This window comes from Camelus dromedarius, chromosome 11, assembly GCF_036321535.1.
Source record: "Camelus dromedarius isolate mCamDro1 chromosome 11, mCamDro1.pat, whole genome shotgun sequence".
Taxonomy (NCBI): Eukaryota; Metazoa; Chordata; class Mammalia; order Artiodactyla; family Camelidae; genus Camelus; species Camelus dromedarius.
Window position 1 is genome coordinate 13,972,422 of NC_087446.1, and position 24,003 is coordinate 13,996,424.

Below are 24,003 nucleotides of genomic sequence, written 5' to 3' on the forward strand. Positions count from 1 at the left end.
AAGACTTCCTGAGCCCACAGCCACCTCTAGACATGGTGCTGTTCACCAGAGGGCCAGGAACCAGGTCCACCCACCAGTGGGCAGGCACTGGTCCCTCCCACCAGGAGGCCTGCACAAGCCTCACTCACCAGGGGCAGACATCAGGAGCAAGAAAACTACAATCCCGCAGCCTGCAGAACCAAGTCTGCAAATGCTCGCCAGACTCTACCCTGGGACAAGCTGGCCCCGGCCCTCAGGAGGCAAGAGGGGAGTGGACTGCTAGCACACATAGGACATCCCCTACAGAGGGCCACTTCTCCAATGTTGTGAAATGTAACTAACCCACCACACACATAAAAATACAAATTTAGAAAAAAAATTGAGGTGGCCGAGGAATATGTTCCAGATAAAGGAATAAGGTACAACCCCAGAAGAACAATTAAATGAAGTGGAGATAGGCAATCTACCTGAGAAAGAGCTCAGAGTAACTAATGATCATAAAGATATCCAAGAACTCAGGAGAAGAATGGATGCACAGAGCAAGATGTTAGAAGATTTTAACAAAAAGTTAGAAAATATAAAGAATGACCAAACAGAGTTGAATACAATAACTGAAATGAAAAATACACTAGAAGGAGCCAATAGTAGAATAAATGAGGCAGAAGAATGGATGAGAGCTGGAAGACACAGCAGTGGAAAACACTGCTGCAGAACAGGATAAAGAAAAAACAATAAAAAGAAATAAGGGCAGTTTAAGAGTCCTCTGGGACAACATCAAGCATGCTAACATTTGCATAATAGGGGTCTCAGAAGGAGAAAAGAGATAGAAAGAATCTGAGAAAATATTTGAAGAGGTAATAGCTGAAAACTTCCCTACCTGGGAAAGGAAACAGTCATCCAAGTCCAGGAAGTGCCATAAAGGATTAACCCAAAGAGAAATACACCAAGACACATAATAATCAAATTGACAAAAATTAAAGAGAAAGAGGAAATATTAAAAGCAACAAGGGAAAAGCAAAAAATAACATACAAGGGAACTCCCATAAGACTATCAGCTGATTTTTCAGCAGAAATTCTGCAGACCAGAAGGGAGTGGCACAATATATTTAAAGTGATGAAAGGGAAAACCCTACAGCCAAGAATAGTCTACCCTACAAGGCTCTCATTCAGATTTGATGGACAAATCAAAAGCATTCCAGACAAGCAAAAGCTAAAAGAAGTCAACACCACAAAAACAACTTCACAACAAATGCTAAAGGACTTTTCTAGGAGGAAAAGAAAAGGCTACAACTAGGAACAAGAAAATTATGAAATAGAAAAGCTCACCAGTAAAAGCAAACATACAATAAAGGTAGAAAGTCATCCACACACAAACTAGTAGGGATGTTAACAGACAGAAGTAGGAAAATCATCTGTATCCAAATAAGCAGTGAAGGAACATACAAAACAATCAGATGTAAAATATTATATCAAAGCCAGTAATCCTGAGGGGAGTATGAATACAGAGTATCTAAAATGCATTTGAAATTAAGAGATCAGCAACTTAAAACAATCATGAATATATACAGACTGCTATACCAAGACCTCATGGTAATAGACACAAACGGATGGAAAGATACACTGTGTTCCTGGGTTAGAAGAATCAATATTGTTAAAATAACCATACTACCCAAGGAAATCTACAGATTCAATGCAATCTCTATCAAATTACCAATGGCATTTTTCACAGAACTTGAACAAAAAATTTCAAAATTTCTATGGAAACGCAAAAGACTCTGAATAGCCAAAACTGAAAAAGGAAGAACAGAAGTGAAAGAAGCAGGCTCCCTGACTTCAGACTACACTACAAAACTACAGTAATCAAAATACTATTACTGGCAAAGAAACAGACATATAGATCAACGGAAAAGCACAGAAAGCCGAGAAATAAACCCACACACTTACGGTCAATTAATCTACTGCAAAGGAGACAAGAATATGCAACAGAGAAAAGACAGTCTCTTTGGCAAGTGGTGCTGCGATAACTGGACAGCTATATGTAGAAGAATGAAATCAGAACATTCTCTAAAACGACATGCAAAAATAAACTCAAAATGAATTAAAGACCTAAACATACTCTAAAACTCTTAGAAGAAAACATAGGCAGAACATTCTTTGACATAAATTGCATCAATTTTTTTTTTGGATCCATCTCCTAGAGTAATGGAAGTAAAAATAAAATAAACAAATGGGACCTAATTAAACTTAAAAGCTTTTGCACAGCAAAGGAAACCATAAACAAAGTGAAAAGACAACCTACGGAATGGGGAAAATATTTGCAAATGATGAGAGTGACAAGGCATTCATTTCCAAAGTATCCAAACAGCTCATACAACTCAATATCAAAAAAAAAAAAAAAAAAAAAAAAAAAAAAACACCACCCACTCAAAAAAATGGGCAGAAGATCTAAATAGACATTTCTCCAAAGAAGACAACCAGATGGTCAACAGGCACATAAAGAGATGTACGATATCATTAATTATTAGAGAAACACACACAAAAACCACAATGAGGTACCACCTCACACGAGTCAGAATGGCCATCATCAAAAATTCTACAAATAATAAATCCTGGAGAGGGTGTGGAGAAAAGGGAACCCTCCTACATGGTTAGTGGGAATGTAAACTGGTACAGCCACTATGGAGAACAGTATGGAAGTTCCTTAAAATACTGAAAATAGAGTTACCATGTGATCCAGCAATCCCACTCCTGGGCATACATCTAGAGAAAACTCTAATTTGAAAAGATACATGCACCCCAATGTTCATAGCAGCACCATTTACAATAACCAAGACATGGAAGCAACCTAAATGTCCATCAACAGATAAATGGATAAAGAAGATGTGGGAGATATATATGTGTGTATATATACACATACACACACACACACACACACACATGCACATAGATATAGTGGAATACTACTCAGCTCTAAAAAAGAATGAAATAATGCCATTTGCAGCAATATGGATGGACCTAGAGATTATCATACTAAGTGAAGTAAGTCAGACAGAGAAAGATAAATACTACACAATATCCCTTGTATGTGGGTGGAATTTTTTTTAATGACACAAATGAACTTATTTACAAAACAGAAAAAGACTCGCAGACATAAAAAACAAAATTAAGGTTACTTGGGGAGAAGGGGAGGTGGAGGGATAAATTGGGAGTTCTGGATTTGCAGATTCTAACTACTATATATACAATAGATAAACAACAAGGTCCTACTATGTAGCACAGGGAACTATATTCTATACCTTGTAATAGCCTATAAAGAAAAAGAATATGAAAACGAATATATGTATACACAACTGAATCACTTTGCTGTACACCTGAAACTAACACAACATTGCAAATCAACTATACTTCAATAAAAAAAATAAATAAACAGTTAAATGAAAGAACTTTTGCGTATCTCCCAGTGCATCTGTCTCAAAAGGACACTTTGGAATGTATGCCTTAGATCGGTTTTACTTAAGATGCCAATATGCAAACTGTTTGCTACTGTACATTATGAGATAGATATCACGCCAGAATATAAATCATACTGCTTCATTCTTTAAGAACATCTCGCAACCAAAAAAAAAAAAAAAACCGAAAACAAAAAGGTCAGTTGAATCGAACAGTGTGGTCTATATTTTGGTGCTAGCTCCTGATTTTCTTGCAACTAGGACAGACAGTAGCTTACACAACACAGTGTGAGTATCGTGTTGTCAGATACAAAGTTTTGTGTTAGTTGGACATTGTACTCAGCTGCTAACAACAGAGACCCAACTGCAGAAACTTCAGTGAATTAGGAGATTTCTCTCACAGAAAAAAAAAAAAAGTGACAGAATAGATAGGACTGGTACGTCCATCACAAGCTGAGTTCTGTCAGACCCACCAAATCACGAGGTTGGGTGGGCCCAGCAGCATTCCATAAGATGCAAATGGTGCATTTGGGATCAGGTGCAAATAGGCTGCCGAGCCGCGGCCCCAGCCCCAGCCCCTCCTGTCATTTCCCGCTGTCGCAGCAGCACCTCTCTCTCAGCTCATATCTATGGCTCCTTGGGGAGTCCACTCAGATCAACTGATGGAGGAGGGCAATGGTCAGGCTTGTTTCACAGCCTGATCAACTCCATATGTGAGTGTAAGCCAAAAAATGGATGACTGCCCCTCCACAGCCCAACTCAGAGCAGCCCTAAAAGGAAGTAGGGAGGGAAATCCTTCCACCAGACAGGGCTTTAGGCAATCCACCTGGTCATCCGCTTTGTGTGGAAGGAGAAGGGTTTGAGGCAAGAAAAAAATTAGGCATAAAGAATTAACAGGAAGATTGAGGACAAAGACGTCTCTGAAGCAGTATGTGGATGCACCTATGGGAGCAGGAAAACGTACTACATTTTGTCCATCAGACAGCACCTACCGCACAGAAGGTAATAAACGGGGAAGTAAACAGAATGACTGCCAATGGCCACCAACAGCCTCCGTCCCTGGCCACTCCAATCTCGGCACAACGGGCACAAGGACAGGAGAGCCAAGGTGATCGGGACGGAGGCACGAGCCTAACTGCGTGGGTTCCCATTCGCCAAAGCTGACTTAAACTTTGCTTCTGCTAAATGTTCAGACCTGCCGGTAACAGAGACAAATTCCAAGCCCCCAGAGTGGCACCGCTTCTCCAGACCAACCTGGTGTCAAGCTGATTACATGAAACTCCTTTCATCCTGGAAGATGAGGTGATTTATCTTCACTAAAAGCAACACACATTCCTAATATGGGTTTGCCTCTCTTGCCTGCAGGACCTCAGTCAGCACTGCCGTCCACGTGTTTACAAAATGTGTGACCTGCTGACTTGGGATCCCACATAACATTGGAGGGGATTAAAGGACCCACTTAAAGGAAAGGAAGTTAGATAGGGGACATGTGATTATGGGGTCTTCTCTCAAAATACGAAGATGTCCAAGCTTTCTACTGCCCGCTGGACCAATACACATCGGGGTATCAAGTAGGACTTGACCCATGATTCTATATGAATTCTCTAGTTTTCTAAAGCCTTTCTCTGATGATCTGGGGCTCAGCCAGAGTGCTCTCCCCAGCGCTCCACTTCATTTTCACTGTTCTCTTCTGAACACAGTTAAGGTGTCCGTTTTGATTATTCCTCCCTTTTGTTCCTATCTTATCTTACTCTCATGGAATCTTGCCCTTATTATTTATAATACAGTTCTTGGACTCTATGTCCCAACATAATGCTGACAGCAGTGTTGAATTAGAGCAGTGTCCTTTTGGTTCTTCTAACAGAAAAATAAAGTAAAAAATTTAAAGGCGTGTTAAAGCAGGTAGTAGCTTCTAACAGGCTAGTGGTTACAGAACAAGAAGCAGGTTGATACATCGTGCTGGGAAATGTTTTGCCTTGCCTTCTGTTCTCTAATCCCTCTGAATAATGGTTCCCTCTTTAATTAATAAAAGTTATTTTATTTTTCCCTTCAAGAGATCTTTTTCTCTGCTTCTACAAAATACAGGCAGGATCAAATTCGGTTACCTCTGGTTTCTCCACGACCTCTTTATCTTATGTTTTCTATTCAAATAAGTGAAAAAGCCTAGAGTAAGCATGCTCCTCCTCAAATTAAGATTCTTATCCCTTCATTAAATGCAACTTTCCCAATAGTCTAATCATATGAGCAGAAGTCAACCAACTCCTCAACATTCACAAATTCATTTCTAAAGCAAGTTCACAGTGGTTTCATTTACCAACATTCACTTCTATCTGCTCCTAAAAGAGAATTTTCTACATCTGGTTTTTACTAGCCCTCATTTCTATGCCTCCTATTCGTAATTCCATTGCCACCTTCTATTTTATTCAGCCAGCTTAAAACATCACAGGGCCTTTTCACCCATGCAACACGGTCCTCTCATCTCTGTAATATGCACTTTCTCTCTTTTAATAAAAACTTGGCCTCTGTGGCTGTATTCCTGGAACGTCAGCCAGAAGTCCTTGTTATTTTTTTTCCAGTTATTTCTTCCAAAATATATCACATGTTACTTTACTCTTCAAGCTTACATCATCCTCTTTCATCCCTAGCAAGGAATGACTACAAATATGCCTCTTGGAGTTAAGTCTTCGTTATTTGATAATCAGAATTCGCATAACATAATCCCCAGGCAGCGCATACTGATTTATCTTTTGAATCTTTTTTCTGACGATAAAATGTTGCTGAAACAATTCAGTGATGTCTGTGTTTCACAGCTTCAAATAGGTTTCCCTTTCCCATTTCGGCTTCCCCTTTCTTTACTTAGATCTCAAGAGGAAAGGAGGGGTCTGAAAGAAAACAAACCCTCATGTCCCAATAACAGAGGAGCCTGAAACAGTCCTCTTTGCCCATCACTGACCCTCTTCTTTCCTCTGTTCTCTTTTTATCAAGCATCAACTCCCCTCTTTCCTGGATTGTTTTAGTGGATGTGAAGCCTTCTCTTACAAATGAGCCATCTCTCTGTTTTGAAGTCTTCTCGCAATTACACCAAAAATATGGATTACACTGCTATGCATCTGCTGCAAAAATATTGCTAGAGTCGTGTGTGTGTGTGTGTGTGTGTGTGTGTGTGTGTGCGCGCGCGCAGATGATTGCTTTGGCTGATCAACTCAGAGACGAGTTCTTCTTTTGCATCACACTTCCTGCCTATACAAATGCTGGGAATGCAATTATTACCAAATAAATGCTTGAGGTACCTATTAAGTTAGTCATGTGTCCACCCATCTAACATCTTTTGAGCAAGCTGTTCAGTGTCTCTCACTGTGCTAGCTGCTCAGTCAAGTGGTCCTAGCTCCCAACAGCTTATAGTCTGGAGGAAAAAAAAAGAAAAGAAAAAAAAAAAAAAAAAAAAGAAGTGGTCACAGCATAGAATGTAGTGTCTACAAAAGGGTATGGAATTATAAAAGAAAACCCCTAAATCAGTGTAAGAAGAGGATGGAGGCAGGAGAGAGTGGAAAGAGCAGGACCAGTGGAAAGTAACCGGGCGGGAGAGAAGGAGGCAGAGTGTTCCAGGCAAAAGGTGAAGCAAAGAGGGGAGCCTGAGGTTTCTATGGAGTGGCTGGGGTGATGCACACGGTTTCAGACAAGCTGTGTAAGGTAGGAGACAAAGTGGGAGATGAAGCTAAGGAGGCAGCAAGAGCCAGTTCAGAAGGGACCTTGCATGGCGTGTTGAAGAGTTCGTCATTTGTCCCATGCCATTACCCGTCTCTGACGAAAAGTCATTAGACTTCCTAATGCACCAGGAAAGAGCTCCAGGCTCTGTCTGCTCTCTGCTTTTTGCTTTTCGATACTTGAAACTCCTTTGACTCCAGGCTGTACCTCAAACTCACTCTCTTCCTCTCCAAATTATAACGCCACTGCCAGGTTAACCGTGTTCTTGTATCTTCTCTCTTACATCTCTGCTTTATCAGCTTTCACTACCTACTGAATGCAGCAGAAATCCCTTCACAGTAGGACCTCGAACTAATCTCCACAGTCATCTCCCATTGTCCCCCAGCGCGTCCTGTTTACACCTGGGTGCTGCGGTTTCCTGTGCCCTTGCTCAGGATGTCCCCTCACAACAGCCTTCCTAATTTTCATCTACTGAAAACTTTGCAGTCTTCTAGACGCGTCTCCAATGTTACTTTGGCTCCTGAAAATTAACCATCTATTTCATTTGTATTATCTTGCAGCATTTTTTTTTTGTACTCTGCCGTTTAAAGTATTTATTGTATTCATCTGGCTAAAATGATTGCTCTTTGATGGTCAGAAGTCTGTCTTGGGCACCTTTTTCTTTTAATTTCCTGTAGTCCATAACAGCCTTTCTTGAGCAGAGGTGACAGGGAAATATTAAATTGGAGCACATTCAATTGGTAACTGTTAGTGAAGTTGTTTTCCTCCTCAATAATCATAGTAATTACTTCATCACCTCACGATTTTTTTTATTATGGTATTTATAAGGAAGACAGAAGCTAATGGCTTACCTCTATTTTATAGGAATAAACATATATGTATTAAGGAGTCAAAAAGATAAGATTTTAAAAAGCATAGTAAGAATTTTTTTTACTAATATTTATCATCAATACCAGAAGGAAAGATAATGGAAAAATTGTTAAATGTCACTAAAAAAAAAAAAAAAAGGTGGTTTCTAATTTTATAATTCAGAGATATGAAGACTTCAATAAAAGGGATAGAAACTTAAGAGACAGTTTGGAGTCCTCTAGGTTAATTTGAACTGCTTTGAATCAATTTGCTGAAAATCAACTTCTCAAAACCCACCAAATCCACCAAAAGACCACCTGGAGGAATGTCAGCTCCAAATCTTGCAACTACAGGAATATTTGCTGCAGCCATTTGAGGAAGTTTCAGGGGTAGGACACAAACCCTCCAAAATAGAGAAAGAAATAAACTGGATTAAAAAAAACAACAAAACAAAACAGACCATGGATTCACAGATCAGGCATTAAGCATTTGAAAAATACTAGACATCCAAAGTGTAAAATATGCACGAAATTAGCATCCAGCTAAACTGGACAGTTAAATCCTTAGTAAAATGGCTGAGGTAGGAAGGCTACAGCAAAGCTAAAACTTTGAAAAAAAAAATCCTCCATAATTCATCAGTTTCAACAAAATGACTTTCTGTATTTTATTGTTTTAGTAAATTGTCCTGATTCTAGTTTGGAGACATGTCTAGTCTCAGTTGCTTACACATTCTTCTATCAAGGTTCCAGGTGTGTGAATGGACACCATAGCTTGTCTTTGACCCAAGACCTGAGCCTGCACCTTAATGCCATCCTTACTGCTGCTGCTTTTCCTTCTTATGTTCTTCTCTCTAGATTTTAAGTTCTTTGAAGGTTGGAAACATACACCACATCTCATGACTCTTTATGTTCCTACTACATTGCACATTTTTATTTGGTAGCCAGCATGTTAGCTATTGAGGGATCGGGTGAAACCAGGGCACCAACCCAACTGTCCCACCTTTGAGTGGTTAGGGGAAACTTCAAAAAATTTTCCCTCCTAATGGTGGTTCAAAAGTTTCATCTTTGTATATGAAAGACATGTCACTACCACAACTAAACCAAGAGTATTCCAGAGTTGAAGTTTACCTGCCCTATTCTAACCCCATCCAACTTGACTAAAGTCTATTCCTTAAGTGGAAATTAGAGAAGGAACCCTATGCTGCCCCTCCAGACATTATTCTACCAATTATTGGATAATTTTCATATAATAAAGTTTGAATTGCAAGAGATTTCTGTTATCACTACTTCCTTATAGTAGGAATTTGAATTATTTTAATAACCTAGTTTTTTCTGTTTTGCAATGATGCAAAGCCTAACCAGAAAGCAAAGCTTCTCTTGTAAGAACCTGGGCTTGTGTCTATTTTATTATATTAGAAAAGCCTCTACCTCCCAGAGCTGCTCCTGAGACTCCTCCCTGCATTTCAGACATCCTGAACTATCCTGTAATTACCTCCTGGTTGTCTCCTTAATTTGCAGCTGGAGAAGTCTCTAGTCTGGTCCAGCTTTGTACTATTTTCTAAAACTCACTTATTAGCTTGCTGTCAAAGCCTCAGTTTACCCTCTTGTGAAATCTGATCACTGCCATTGCTCTGGGATATACCTTCTTTATACGCCACCACAGCATTTTTCATACTGTATTTTAGCAATGCCCACAACTGACCTCCCCACTGGATTCTGAACATTCTTGTGCCCCTTGTCCTCAAACGGACAGTTGTCTCTTATAAAAGATGCTTTCATCCTAGGAAGAGCCATCTTTTGGGGACATGAAATGACCAAATCCCCCAATCTCCTAGCACGTAGTTTAATCAAATCCAAAGCTCCGAGAACATAAGCCCCGTAAGAACAAGGAGATCCTGTGTGTTTATCATCATGTCCTAGTTTACAGACCAGAGCCTGGTAATAGTCAGAACTGTCTCAATAATGTTTGTGGTACAAAAGAACACTTGGTCAATCAATTGTGTTATACTGGGTTTTGTTTTTTTTTTAAAGATATTTCTAAATCATAAGGACTCCAACATTCCTTCGTACCCTAGAGAAAGAACACAGAACATTGTCTAGGATTTTTATATAATGATTGTAAAATTTTCCACCACTGATATTTTCATTCATGTGATTTCACAAGAACACTCTTATTTTAATGCTCTAATAATGGTCATTTTTTGAAGCTTTAAGTGCTCTGGGCTTTCTGCTCCCAAAGTGGCTGCCATATCCACCTGGAAACTGGAAGCAGCCTCCACGAACTCGAGTGTAGAGAGCAGTCCTTGGGGATGACTTAGAGTCAGGCCAGCCCACTCCTAGAGGCCCGCTGTGTGCTCTGAGCACTCCGGACTGCTTCCCGACGTGGAGCGCCCAGGGCCCCTTACCAGCAGGGCCTCAGGAGTTCTGTAGGAAAGAACTGAAACCTGGCCAGTAACTGGGGTTTGCATGTGTGCCCATTATAGGGTATGGGGGTTCCCTGAAAGAAACCAGACTGGAGGAAGAGAAAGAGGAGCATTAAAAAACAGAACAAGCAAACGAAAAAAACAACCCTGCCCACATGGAAACCAAAGCCTGGCCGAGTGGGCAGAGTGGGCTTCAAGGAAACCAGGCGCAGGGACTGGGTCCTGCTCACCATCCCTGCCTGGGTCTGAGCGTGGCTAGTGGGGAGCTGAGCGCCTCAGGGTTAACAGCAAATAGGCCGTGAGGGTGGCAGCGGACTGGCAACTCACTGGGACAAAAGGTTCATGGAACAGCAGTGCAAAAGCAGAGGGCACCAGGTGGAGGGGCTGCAGCTCTAACTCCGGGTGAGACCCTCTTAGACTTCTTGGTGAAAAGTCAATGAGGTGAGAAAGACTGGATTTCCTCCCAAACAAGGCTCATACCATTGTTCCCGCCTCCTCCCTCCAGGTGGAGGAAATACATGTTGCATGAGTAAGAAGCATCAAGCTGAAAGGAAAGGGACAAAACCTCTAAAAGTTTCAGCCCTGTCATCAATTCAGCTCCCAGCAGCTGTTTCAGCAACAAAAATGTGTACCTGTGTAAAAGGAAAACCACAGATATTTGAGAGTCCCTGTGCCACATCACCTTATGAAGGAAGGGGAAAGGAGGCAGATGGTCCAGACTGGATGGACCTAGAAGTGTGACCCCAGGAGGGTGCGCTCACCCTCAGGACAGAATATTTCAGGCTCATTCAGCATGAGTGTGTCACAGGGAAATACCATGGAAAGGCGTGACGTATCGGATCCCCAGCACCTTGGCAAAGGTTAGTGGATCCAAGTTCCGAGAAGACAGGAAGTGCAGGGAGCAGAGGGCACATGGAACCTGAAATAACAGAACAACTTACTGGCAGGGTGTGTTCCATGTTCTCTGTATATTCTCATCCACTTGTTTAATCCCCAGGACAACCTTGATGAGACAGGCGCTATCCCCATGCCCCCACTTTACAGATGAGGGAATTGAGGCACAGAAAGGCTGAGGAACTTGCTCAGAGTCACACGCAAGTGCTAAGCCGCCCAGTTGAGATTCACACCCAGACAGCCTGGTTCCTGACCCCACTGCCCTCCGGTGATGCGTCTCTGGCACTCAGTCTGCGCCAGGTTCACTCGCCGTATTTTGGCCCCCTGCTCTGCGCCTTGGGGGTCTGGCCTGGAGCAACGACATCTAACAGGATTTCTACACCCTCAACCAACCCCAGGAAATCAGACGGAAGGGGTAAGGTTGGGTCAAAGTACTTATTTTCTCGCTTCCTTTCTGCTAGGTTGCCTTGAATTGGCCTGCCCGTCCACCAAAGTACATTGCTCTGCTCAACCCAACTCCAGACAATTCTCTCTCCCTTGTGATTCCTTCTAATTCTAGTAACTGCTCTCTGCATCATCCCTTTGTGCCCATGAGAGGTAAGAATTGAGCCGATCTTACCCTTAGTTCTGTGCTATCCCTTGTAAAATGCCCATTTTTAAAATAAATTCTTCTTGAGTTGTCCCTTACGGAAGTCATAAGCCCTATTCTCCTATGTTTAGATATTTTATGTCTTAAATAGTCTTCTACTCCCTCAAAAACAATGAGAATCTAACATATCTTTATATATTCACGCAATTATTTATTTAACAAATATTTACAATATGCCAACCAGATGCTGAAAGGTAAATGATTTTTTAAATTGCTACTGTCATTAGCATTAAGCCATCTTTGAGGAAGACCGAATAAACGAGGAAGATGGAGTCACAATCAACTAGTCCTTATTTATATTAACATATTATATTAGCCTTAAAGTCTACATCGCAGTATGTCCAAAATGATAGGAAATTATAAAGAAGGGAGTACTACATTTGAAACTGTTATTAACAGTCTTTTTTTTTTTTTCTCCCAACGTTATTGCCCTCCAGATAAGGAAAAAAAGAACTCAGCTTTTGCGCAGTGTAAAAGATTTTACCAGTGACTGGAAGTTCAATCCAAGAATGTACCGATGGGAGTGGGGCACTGGCGTACCTACAGGAACAGCATAATACTGAGGTTCTTTCACTTCAGTTTTACAGTCACTTGCTTTGGCTTGTCCTTTATACCATAAATATCTCCATTGCCATAAAAACGTGACACCATCCTGTCTGGGCACTATTATCTTAAAGAATATGAGCTCTAGTTTATGGGCCAGAGAAAAACTTCCATAAACCGTATCAGTCAGTGTCCGGTCAGGGTAACAGAAGCCACTCTGGGCATTTCAAACCAAGAGAATGTCACAAAGATGCTGGAAGAGAGAAGTTTTCCCCAAAATCAGTAACTGCAGGGAGCCCTTATCAGACCTAGAGCCAGAGAAGGGAAAGAAGAAATGGTATTATCAGAGCCGAGAGTGTGGCTCTCTGAGGCTGCTGGTAACCCCTGCTGTCCATGCTCTGTGGGGACCCCCTGGTGCCAGAGCCCCCTCACACCCACCACCACTGCCTTCGGAGCTCCACTGACTGAGCAAGTGGCCTCCACGGCCAGAGGCACCTGCCGGGAGCCAGGAGGGAAAACGGCTTATGCCCTCTTCCCAATTCCCCATCACTCGCCAGGGTCTCCCTTCAGCAGAACTGAACAGGAAGGCAACTGGCAAGGGAATCTGGGGACAGCAGTTTCAGGTTTTCAGCCCCCAAAGTGGAGAGGAGTATAGAGAAGGGCAGGGGTGACACTGAGAGGTCAGACACTCTCAGCAACTATCTAAAGCTTAGTTTGCATTTTCAAGACAAATTCATTTGCCTTGTTGTAAATAAAGAAAAAAAGAAAACAATTACTTCAAAATTTTTTAGACTTTTTCTCCCAGAAATATATATATACACATATTTATAGTCCAGCTTTACTAAGATATACTTGACACAAAGCATTGTGTAAGTTTAAGGTGTACAACATATTCATATGATACATTTACAAATTGCAACGTAAATTACATTTATACATTTATAAATTACCACTATAGTATTAGCTATCACCTCCATCCTGCCACATACTCACTTTCTTTCTTTCTTTCTTTCTTTCTTTCTTTCTTTCTTTCTTTCTTTCTTTCTTTCTTTCTTTCTTTCTTTCTTTCTTTCTTTCTTTCTTTCTTTCTTTCTTTCTTTCTTTTTCTTTCTTTCGAGAACATCTAAGATCTAGTCTCTTAGCATCATTCAAGTATATGGTATAAGTGTATTATTAGCTATAATCACCATCCTATACATGAGATCCCCAAACTTGTTCATTTTTATAACTAGAAGTTTGTATCTTTTGACCAAAATCTCCCTGTTTTCCCCACCCTGCAATCTCTGGTAACCACCACTCTACTGTTTCCCTGAGTTTGTTTCTTTTTTTAATTTCACATATATGTGAGATTATACAGTATTTGTCTTTCTCTGTCTAACTTATTCTACTTAGCAAAATACCTCAAGGTCTATCCATGTTGTCACATGAGGCAGGATTTCCTTCTTTTTCATAGCTGAATAATATTCAGTTTTACATACTTATATATGTAAATGTATAAAGCATTTTGTTTGCCCAGTCCATCTGTTGATGGGCACTTAGGTTGTTTCTTTACCTTGGCTATTGTGAGTAATGCTGCAATAAACACGGGAGTGCAGGTATCTCTACGAGACCCTGACTTCGGGTTTCTTTGGCTATATTCCCAGAAGTGGAATTGCTGAATCATATGGAAGTTCTATTTTTAATTTTTTCTGAGGAATCACTGTTTTTCACAGTGGCTGCACCAACTTACATTCCCATCAATAGTGCACGAGGGTTCCCTTTTTCCATGTCCTCACTGACACTCGTTATCTCTTGTCTTCTTGGTGACCGCCATTCTAACTGGTGTGAGGAGATATTTCACTGTGTTTGCCTGATGATTAGTGATGAGCAATTTGTAATTACTAGTTAACATAAGGCTTGGTTGATAACCAGATTTTATCCTTTATCTTCCACCTAATCCTGGAACTGAAAAATAAATCTAAAAAAGTCTTAAAAAACAAAAACAAAAACAAAAGCATAAATACAAAACAGAAACAGACTCATAGACATAGAATACAAACTTGTGGTTGCCAGGGGGCGGGGGGTGGAAAGGGACAGACTGGGATTTCAAAATGTAGAACAGATAAACAAGATTGTACTGTGTAGCACAGGGAAATACATACAGGATCTTGTGGTGGCTCACAGAGAAAGAGAATGTGACAATCAATGTATGTATGTTCATGTATAACTGAAAAATTGTGCTCTACACTGGAATGTGACACAACATTGTAAAATGACTATTACTATTTTAAAAAATGTTTAAAAAAAATCAGTAGATGCTGTATTTATTTATATTCTCCTTTATCTGTTAAGATTAAATCAGCATCAGAGATAGTGCAATTTATTATCCTTCTTATTACCTTAAATTCTTAAAGCCAGGCCATGAAGTTGGTGTATAGTGTCAAAATTTTTACTCTTACAAATAAATACTACTTATGTAATTATATGAACAAAGTATAAATATTTAAGAATGCTAAAGAAAATTTCCTCTAATTAAGTAAATCAAAAGAATATATTTCCAAATTTAAAAATCCAAAGCTTTAGGAGACTTTTAAAATTTCTAACATTGTAATTAAATGGTAGAACATTTTTAAGACCTCGTGTTGACACATTAATCTTTTATTCAAGGGTACTTTCATCAAGTCTGGACTGACATCTGGCATTTTTTGCTAAATAATTTTGAAAATGTCACACGTTTTATTTCCTCTCTTTTACTTGTATTAAAGGCCTAAAATACCCATAATGCGGGGTAATTTAGGAGCTGCTCTTCAAAGACTTAGTCCCTTGCGCTGAATGCAGCCACAAAGTTGAAAAAGATAACGATAAGGACTGAGAATTGTTGGATTTGGAAACAAAAAGGCCACTGGTAGCCTGCCTAGTTTCAGTGGAGCGGCAGATTGTGACAGTGGGAATGTAAGCTCTGAGGTCAGGCTGTCGGGCTGGGATCCCGGCTGGACCACGTGGAATGTCTTTGACCGTGTTCAAGTTACTTGTTTCTCTGTATCTCATTTTCCTTATGTGGAGCGATGGCAACACCTAACTCAGAGTACATGAATTACAGTAATGTATTTAAAAGCTCTTAGAACAGAATACAGCAAACAGTTAAGCAGTCATTAAGTGTTTATTGTCATCAGCGGGTTAAAGAACAGCCATACACTGCTGTTGGGAGTCCCCAGATGGTAACACTCAGTGATGGTCAATTTGGCATTCAGTTGTTACCTTAGTAACCCTGAGTCTGGGAATTTGTCCCGCAGATAAACCGGCTCACTCATAGCATGGCATGTACAATACGGTAACTGCAGCATTGTTTGAAAGAGACACAGGTTAGGGAGAAAAATAGGGGACTAATTATATACACCAGTCTATACCACCAAAAGAACACTAAGTCACTTACAAAAAAGACGCAGGAGGCCTTCAGTGTTCTTATATAGATGATCTCCGAGGTATATGATGACGGGTAAAAAGCAAGCGGCAGACAGCGATATATCACATGCTTCCTTTTTGTTTAATAAAAGAGAAAGGGGAAAAAAGAATCGTACTTTAAGGGGCTTGTTACCCCAGCAATCATTCAATGATCAAATACATTCTCCCACATTAGTGTTTAGAGGAATGAAACTATGGACAATAGCACTGGTATCTGCCTGAGACCACGATCAGTTGTTCCCATGATGAAGACAGCTGTCTTCAGTGGGTCTCCTGTTATTCCATCAGTCTTACTTCCTCCCAGGTCTCCCTTCCCTTTCCATCCTTTCCTTTTCTGCTCTGTCCTCCTAATCCTTTTCACGTTCTCCTGCTTTTTCCTCTGCCCCCACTTATTCCTTGTATCCACAGGCATTCTCAAACCACACTGGCAGCACTCAGAACCAGATCCCTGACTATCTGTCCTACAGCATCTCATCCTGTAAAGATCACGACAATAAAACCATGGTTTTAACTTTCCACATGCATTACTTTCACATCAAACCTCTAAACAAATATTCAGCCATAAAACATTTTTATTTTTAAAGCCAAAGCCTAGATGGAAGATCTTCTGGCCAACCCAGTTCACCGTCTGAAGTGCAGCAACCGTGTTCTCACTCTAGCTTCATTACCTATCACTTCTCATTAGCTGGAAACTCACCGCTGAGACTAAGGGCCACTGTAAAAGGTGTTATTTGCACGTTATGCTCTTTTCTGTGCTGAACAGAATTTTCTGTTTCCAAAGTAGAAGAACTAGTTTGAAAGAACAAGTTTTACAGACGAAATGGAACAAACCTTAAAAGTCACGAAGGCCCCATATAATTTGCTGAAACCTGTTAGCACCCTCAGGGAGTAATGTGAAGCACAGAGAACACCAACAGCCAGCAGGGTTTTTCTTATTAGCCCAGGTAGTCATTTACCAGGAACGATGTTTGCTCATCTCCATCTAATTCAATACAGTTTTTCACGGTCTTTTTCTAGAAGATTAGAAAATGAATAATATTCAAATTAATGGGAAGACAGTCAAATGTGGGAGCTGATAACTCAGATTTTGAAATCAGACTTATGAGGTGTATGATTGTATGAAAGATACTTAACGTCCTTGAGGTTCAGTTTCAGCTCAAAATGGTGATAAATTATGATTTTCATCTCCATAGGGTTGTTGTGAAGATTATACAAAGAATAGGTCATGTCTTGGCACAGAATCTGACATGGAGTGGACACTTCAGCTTAGCTGTTAACACCAGTACTACTTTTTCCAGCCCAGATTGCTGACTATGTCCCTCTCACTGGTGATCTGCAAAATCTAAAATGCGTGGTCCACCACAACGCATCTCGGAGGTAGAACTATGTGCCGCTGACCACTGTCAGTGCCCATTTCAGCCCAGTGGACATCTAGACTGGTGTCTTCTTCCGTGTGCCCGTCTGACGGTAGACTACCGCTAGAAGCAGAGTGCAGGAAACAGAGCAAAAGAGGTGGTAAACAGTGATCAAACTTGTAACACACAATTCTCGTTTATAGGAAGAGCGGTCACCCCTGAAGTCGTCATTAAATCTTGCTCTTCACTGGCTAGAGGCTGTCTGGCTCGTGCCTCTGTAAGTGTTTATATGATAAAATTGTAACAATTTTTTAAAAGAGCAAAACAAAGTAGTAGGCAGAGGGGAAAGCAAAGCCAGAGATGAGTAGGAACAAGAGAATGAGAGCAAGAGAGTAAATCGATTTAAAATGTCCAAACAGGGAAACGGAAGGAAAAGCAGCTCTGCTGAATACAATCCAGATCTGTAAATGCATCAGAGGAAGGAGGAAAAAGATAAACCCCTCAATCAAGCTCCAATCATGCTCTAGCCGTGGCCAGATCCTACATCGGCTGATGTGTTTACAAGAAATGTACAAGTCTGCGTTAGTTCCTAATTAGGTTAGGATGGCTGCCAAAGAAAGTAGTCGTGTTTTAAATGTAAGGTTATGGTTACCAATGGATATCAAAAGCCTTGACACTTAAGTGGCCATGACAATAGCTGCCAATGGAGTCTACATAATTGGTCCCCCAAGGCTGAACCAGCAACTCACGTTTCATTCCCAAGGGGGCCGTCCCTCCAAGAATCAGAGCATCTAGAAAGTGGTACAACATCATCGACGCATAAATTCATGGACGTTATTAACTGGGGTTAGGATAAAGGCAGAAAGTAATTGATTTAAAATAATTGCGGGTTTTATTATACTATTTACCTCTACCATTTACCTGGAAGGGGGTCCTCTGACAGTAGCGCCTTTAAAAAATCTCTGATGGGAATTCAGGAAGGGGAAAAAAAAATTAACTGCCTCTATGCAAAATGAGGACCATTTTTTGTTCCACACAAACCACTCTAAGAAATAAAATAATTGAATTCTCCAAATCAAATCATTCTTTCAGTTTAATTCACTTTTATTAGCCAGGTAAATAAACAGTAAGAATAGACCATTTGTAATGATCATCAGGGGCACTGCCTCCAGTGAATGGTACAGATGGAATTCTTGCAGGTCACAAATCTAAACACAATATGTCTTAGAATCCAACAAAATGTCATCGAGAGGCTCAAAGAATCCACTTTTACACTGCACGGCCAAGGAAAAAATGGACAAAGTTCAAAGTGTCTGGAGAGCAGAGAAATCCTTCTGAACCACTCTTGCCAATTAGCACATTTACTTTATGTGAGTAATATTTTTCTGCCATCTACTTTCCCTAGTTCAATGTTTTGCCTTTAATGAGTCCTAAAAAATATTTATTGAAAATGGCATTTATTGTTAATGAAAATTCCTTCTTTCCTCCTGTAGAATTAAGTGCTGGATCAAAAATAGCAAGTGAAATAATCTGCAAATGCAATGCACCATGATTCTCCACTCCAGAACTATACCAGGGAGCCAACTGGAGCAGTGCATGTGTCTCAGATGGGTACACTGTCAGCAATATGAAAACATTAACCTCATTTCTAAAGAATACACCTAATTAACTGTTAAAGGGATCCACTCCACCAAAGCCAAGGGGATTCCTTTAAACTCACTTTCACAGCTATTAGGAAAGACAACAGGAACTATGTGATCCTATGGCTGAATAAAGTGACATATGACCATTCTTTGCCTAGAACAGTGGTTCTCAACCAGGGGCTATTTGTCCCTCAAGGGACATGTTGACAATAACTGAAAATATTTTTGGTTGTCACAACTAGGGTTGGGGGTACAACTGTGGATAGAGTGGACAGAGACCAGGAATGCTGGTAAACATTCTACAATGCACAGCACCCCACCCAGCAAAGGAAAAAGAATTATCTGGTCCAATATACTGATAATTCAGAGAACAACATTCCTGAGACAATGTTAGAAACATTCTAGAGCAATTGCACTACAATTTTGGGAATCCAATAATTTCCCTTCTGTTTTCTCAGCTTCATCATCCAGATCCCCAAAGCACTATCTTAAGATCAACAGCAAAATAGCTCACGTTTATCGAGCAGTTTGTTTATACTGTGTGCCTTCCCAAGCGTTTCGTAGATGGTTTAATCCTCCCAACAGCCCAATGAGCAATAAACTGTTGACTGTCACCATTTTACAGTCCAGAAAAATGAAGCATACGGTAGATGTGACCCACCCAGGTCACAGAGCTACAAAGGAATGAGATGCAAACCCAGGTCCATCTGACTCCAGAAGCAAATCCTTAACCCACCATGCGCCACAAAACAGCAACCGAAACAGAAACCAGAAGAGACAACTTAGAGACAGTTCCCTAAAAGAGAAAGAACAAGATTTTTTTTTAATGAGCTGCTGGATGAAATTAAATTTACTTAATCAGCTCTTACCCCCACCCTCCAAAACCAGCACTCAATCCAGAGGAGTCCTGTCCCTTTTTTTGTTTTTTAAACACATGGGAATGACTAGAAATGGCCCAAGTTACAAATCCTGAATTAGTCCAATTTCCATCTGGGTGGTTCACCAAATCTCTCTAGCTTCATTTTATGGTTAAAAAAAAAAAATCTGTTTCTAAACTAATGCAGGGCTGACTTGTATATATAAAAATAACGAATATTTTCCATGGAAGCTTGAGGCAAGGTTTTTGGCCTGGACGATGCTGAGTGGGTGGGGAGCAGCCGGCTAACTATTCCTCCAACGATTCTGCTTTGTGTGGGAGACCCGACCAGGAGCACTCTAAACTAGCTTTGGCATTTGCACCCCACCTTAGGCTAAACAGGACAGTAGGGTGGGAGCCTAGAGTCACTAGCATTTAAAGAACACACACACAAACACAACTGTAATTAGAAGTGGAAACAGTTCATTGTCGCCATCTGTGACTGAAGGAAGTCACCTCAGCCATGGGTTGTGGGGCAGAACCGGTGGGGGGTGGGGGTGGAAAAGCATAAACATGTTATGTAAAAGGAAGAGGGTCAAAAACATTCTTCACAAGAGAGCAGTAAGTGGGTGTTCTCGTCTATCTCATAAGAGCAACCAGACAAGACCAAGAGTAGCATCCAGCACCACACCAACGCGAGGCCTTCAACTTAGAGTCAAAAACACACAATGGTAGTAATTTTCAAAGTGTAATTTTTAAAGAGCGATGAAAAGGGTTCATAAGATTGGAACTACCCGAGACAAGTGTTTCTAAGCTGTATAGGACTACTTGACCCCAAATGATTTTCATCATTTTGTGATGATTCTACCAAAGCCCTGATTCTACCAGTCTCGTGCGTCCTTCTGGTACACCCCTCACCACCTAGAGCTGCATTTCTCTATTAATGTGTTAGTCTTCTTCCTCAGGGTGTGAGACGCTTGATAGCAGGGGTAAGACCATGTTCATGTTTTCATCCTTAGGACATAATGTGGCACTTGGCGCATAATAGGTACCTAAGAGAACAGTGACAAATACAGCAATGTCATCTTGAAGGGGGATCCTAGGGAAACCGCAACAAGTCTGTTATTGTTAAATATTTTCTTTTAGCGACTTGGATGAGGGTTTAGAAAGCTTGGTGATATTTTTTAATGGCACAAGGATGGCAGGATTAGCTAAGTATGTTGTACGACAGAAATACAATTTTAAAGTACCATCAGCATCATGACTATCAGGCCGAAACCAACAAGATGCAATTTAGCAGAGATAAATGTAAAATCCTGCACTTAGGTTCAAACACTCAATGGCACAAATACAAGCCAGATTTGTCTTAGTTTAGTAGTACTTTATGTGACAAAGAACTTCGGGGATTTCACTAACAGAAATTTTAATATGAGCCAAGTGCGTGACTTGGCGGCTAGGAAAGCTAGTGCGATCGTAGGCTGCCTTAGCAGAAGTGAGTTATTTATGCTACAAGCCCATTTAGTTAGGAAATAGTTTGGTGTGGCCAATAGTGAGGGTGTAGCACACAGAACAGGAGAGGCAGACAGCGTGTTGCATTCAGGACAGTCATGCACATCAGTGCCCCGTGTTCAGCTCTGAGTACCACATTTTAAGAGGGATATTGACAAACCCAAGTATCTGAAGATGCTGCCAACTGGAAAGAGCTCCAGAAAGCACATCCTATGGTCCTATGCTGGACAGCGGGGAAAAAACTCAGAATTTTTTATGCTAGAGAAGGAAAGGCTTTCCTTGGGTTTTTTTGATGGTCGAAAAGTGCTCTGTTCTCTGTCTTGCAATCTCCATGGTTAGAACCACCTGGCACCATATTTATTCATTCATTAAATATCTCTAACATGCACTATGTGCAAACAATGACTCCTGTCTCTACTAAGGGAAGCCTTAAAGAACCCCTGATCTAGTGGTGCATTTGTTTCAGTGTCAGGTAAAACTGTTGGGGATCCCATGATGAGTTTATGGGGGCTGAGACCAAACTATAACCCCACTCCCCTCTTCAGCATCTGAGTCCCTGTGTTCTGCGTGCTTTGACTGTCTTCCTGATGATGCCATCACCTGGCTGCCTCCCTACCTGGATTTCTGTGTTTGGTCCATTCATAGGCTCCCTGTCATCGGGCTGGGATGGAATCCCCTTGAGGACCTCCTCCTTAGGTAACTGCTGACTCCGGAAACTGTCCCACCTGTCAGGCCTGTAAACATATCTATTCTTCAGGTCCCATATTCTCCCACAATGGCTTTCCCATTGCCCTCCTCTGCCAATAATCTCTGTGACACAGAAGGCTGAATGGGTCATATGGAGAGAAAAATAAGGTGAAGATTTTTTCATTCAGTTAGAAGGAAGATGCATCTAATGACCCAAGCCTTTGTGAGAAATAAGTAGGCTTCCTTTTGTGACAGGAAGCTCCCCGCCATCAAGAACTCCCAAGAAGGCTAGGAGTGATTGGAGCACTGCCGTGAGAAGGTTTCTGCATTGTTAGCAAACTGGGCTGGATGGAATTCTAAGGTACAGTGTCCCAAGCTTTGGTGTATTAAAAATCAGCAGAGGAGCATGTTTATGAAAAAAGATAGATTTCTGAGAATCCAGTAGGTCCTGACTGGAGTCCAAGAATCAGCATTTCTGACAAATCTACCCCAGGTGATTTCAATACATGTGAACATGGGTCACATTTTTTGAAAACGGTTTTCAAGGAAGAGGAGCGGACATTTACTGAAAACCCACTTTGTGTTGATGGCTTTCTTACGTAAACCTCAACACATTTCTCTGGGAGCTAGGGCACAGTTATTCAGGACTTGGGCTCAAGGACCAGGCTGCTAAGTTTCAAATCCTGACTTCTCCACTTCTAAAATTTTCCTCATCTCGGTTTCCTTTTCTGCAAAATGGGGTTCCAATTAGAAATGACCTCACAGAGTTGTTATGACAATGAAATCATTCCCTTCATACCACGTGCTTAGAACAAGGCCTGGCACACAGTGAGCACCCGACATTATTATGATTACTAGGAGGTACTACTATAGTTCCCCAATTTACACATAAGGAAATTGAGACTCAAGGAAATAAAGTCAGTTTGCCTCAGACCCCTCAGCTAGTAATGACTTCAGTCTATCTGTCTTCAAAGAGCATGCATTATATTGCCCCTCCCAACTCTGAGATTCTAAGATCCTATCAGCCAAAGAGGTCACTTTTGATAGAACTGGGAGGGAAATTGATTCTAAAGATGGCCCTGTGCTTATGGCAAACAGACGGACACCTATTTCAAATTCCACTAGCGTGATTTCACAAATGAGGAAACTGAGGCTATGAGAGTGAAGTGATGTTGACGAGGGCTCACTCAAGGAAGTGGCAGTCTACATCTGAAACCCTGTTTCTTCTGCCAGCTACTCTGTGGCTCTAACCTAGAGAGTGAGTCACTGACCGCCTGGAAAATTCTTCTCATCCTTGTAAACACAAATGTTTTAGAAACAAAGGTAGGAAGCAAAAGTGGAATTCAGGGTGGAACTAGTTCTTGCATAAAGACACTGCCACCCACAGACATGGGAACAGCATATCTTCTGAAAAATATTTACTTGCTATCACATAGCCACAGCCTAGAAAACTTAGTTAGCAACTGACATCTCAGGAGTAACCAGAAGACAGCACTGTGGGGAGAGAATCTGTCTTAAAAACAAGGCAAACTTAGTAAATTGGCATAGAAAGAACTGGCTTTGGAAACACGCAACCTTATTTGAAGCTTTGCCTCTGTGACTTGGTAGCGGTTTTACTTGACCTTTCTGAAATTCTGTTTTCTCCTTTACAAAAATGGAGGTGATCATGCCTACCTGGCAGAGTGTGTGATTTCAAGTGGCATCATTTCAAGCAACACCCCTAGCACGGTACTTGTCATGTGGAAAGTCCTAAGTGGCAGTGGCCACAAATCTGGACCTGTAAACCTGTCGTGGGAGAGGAGCGCCGTGCTCACCTCCAGAAAGCAGGGAGCTGGTGTGACCACGTGGGCAGGGAGAAGGAGGTTCAGGATGCTGGTGTAGAGGGTGGAGAGAAAGGTTCACAGTCTGCACGCGTGGTACCAAACCTCGGGACTGAGCTCTTCTTAGGAAAGAATGTGGAGGACCTAAAATTACTATGGTTCTCTGCCCCATTCGGCAGTTCTTTGTAAAAATTCTTAGTAT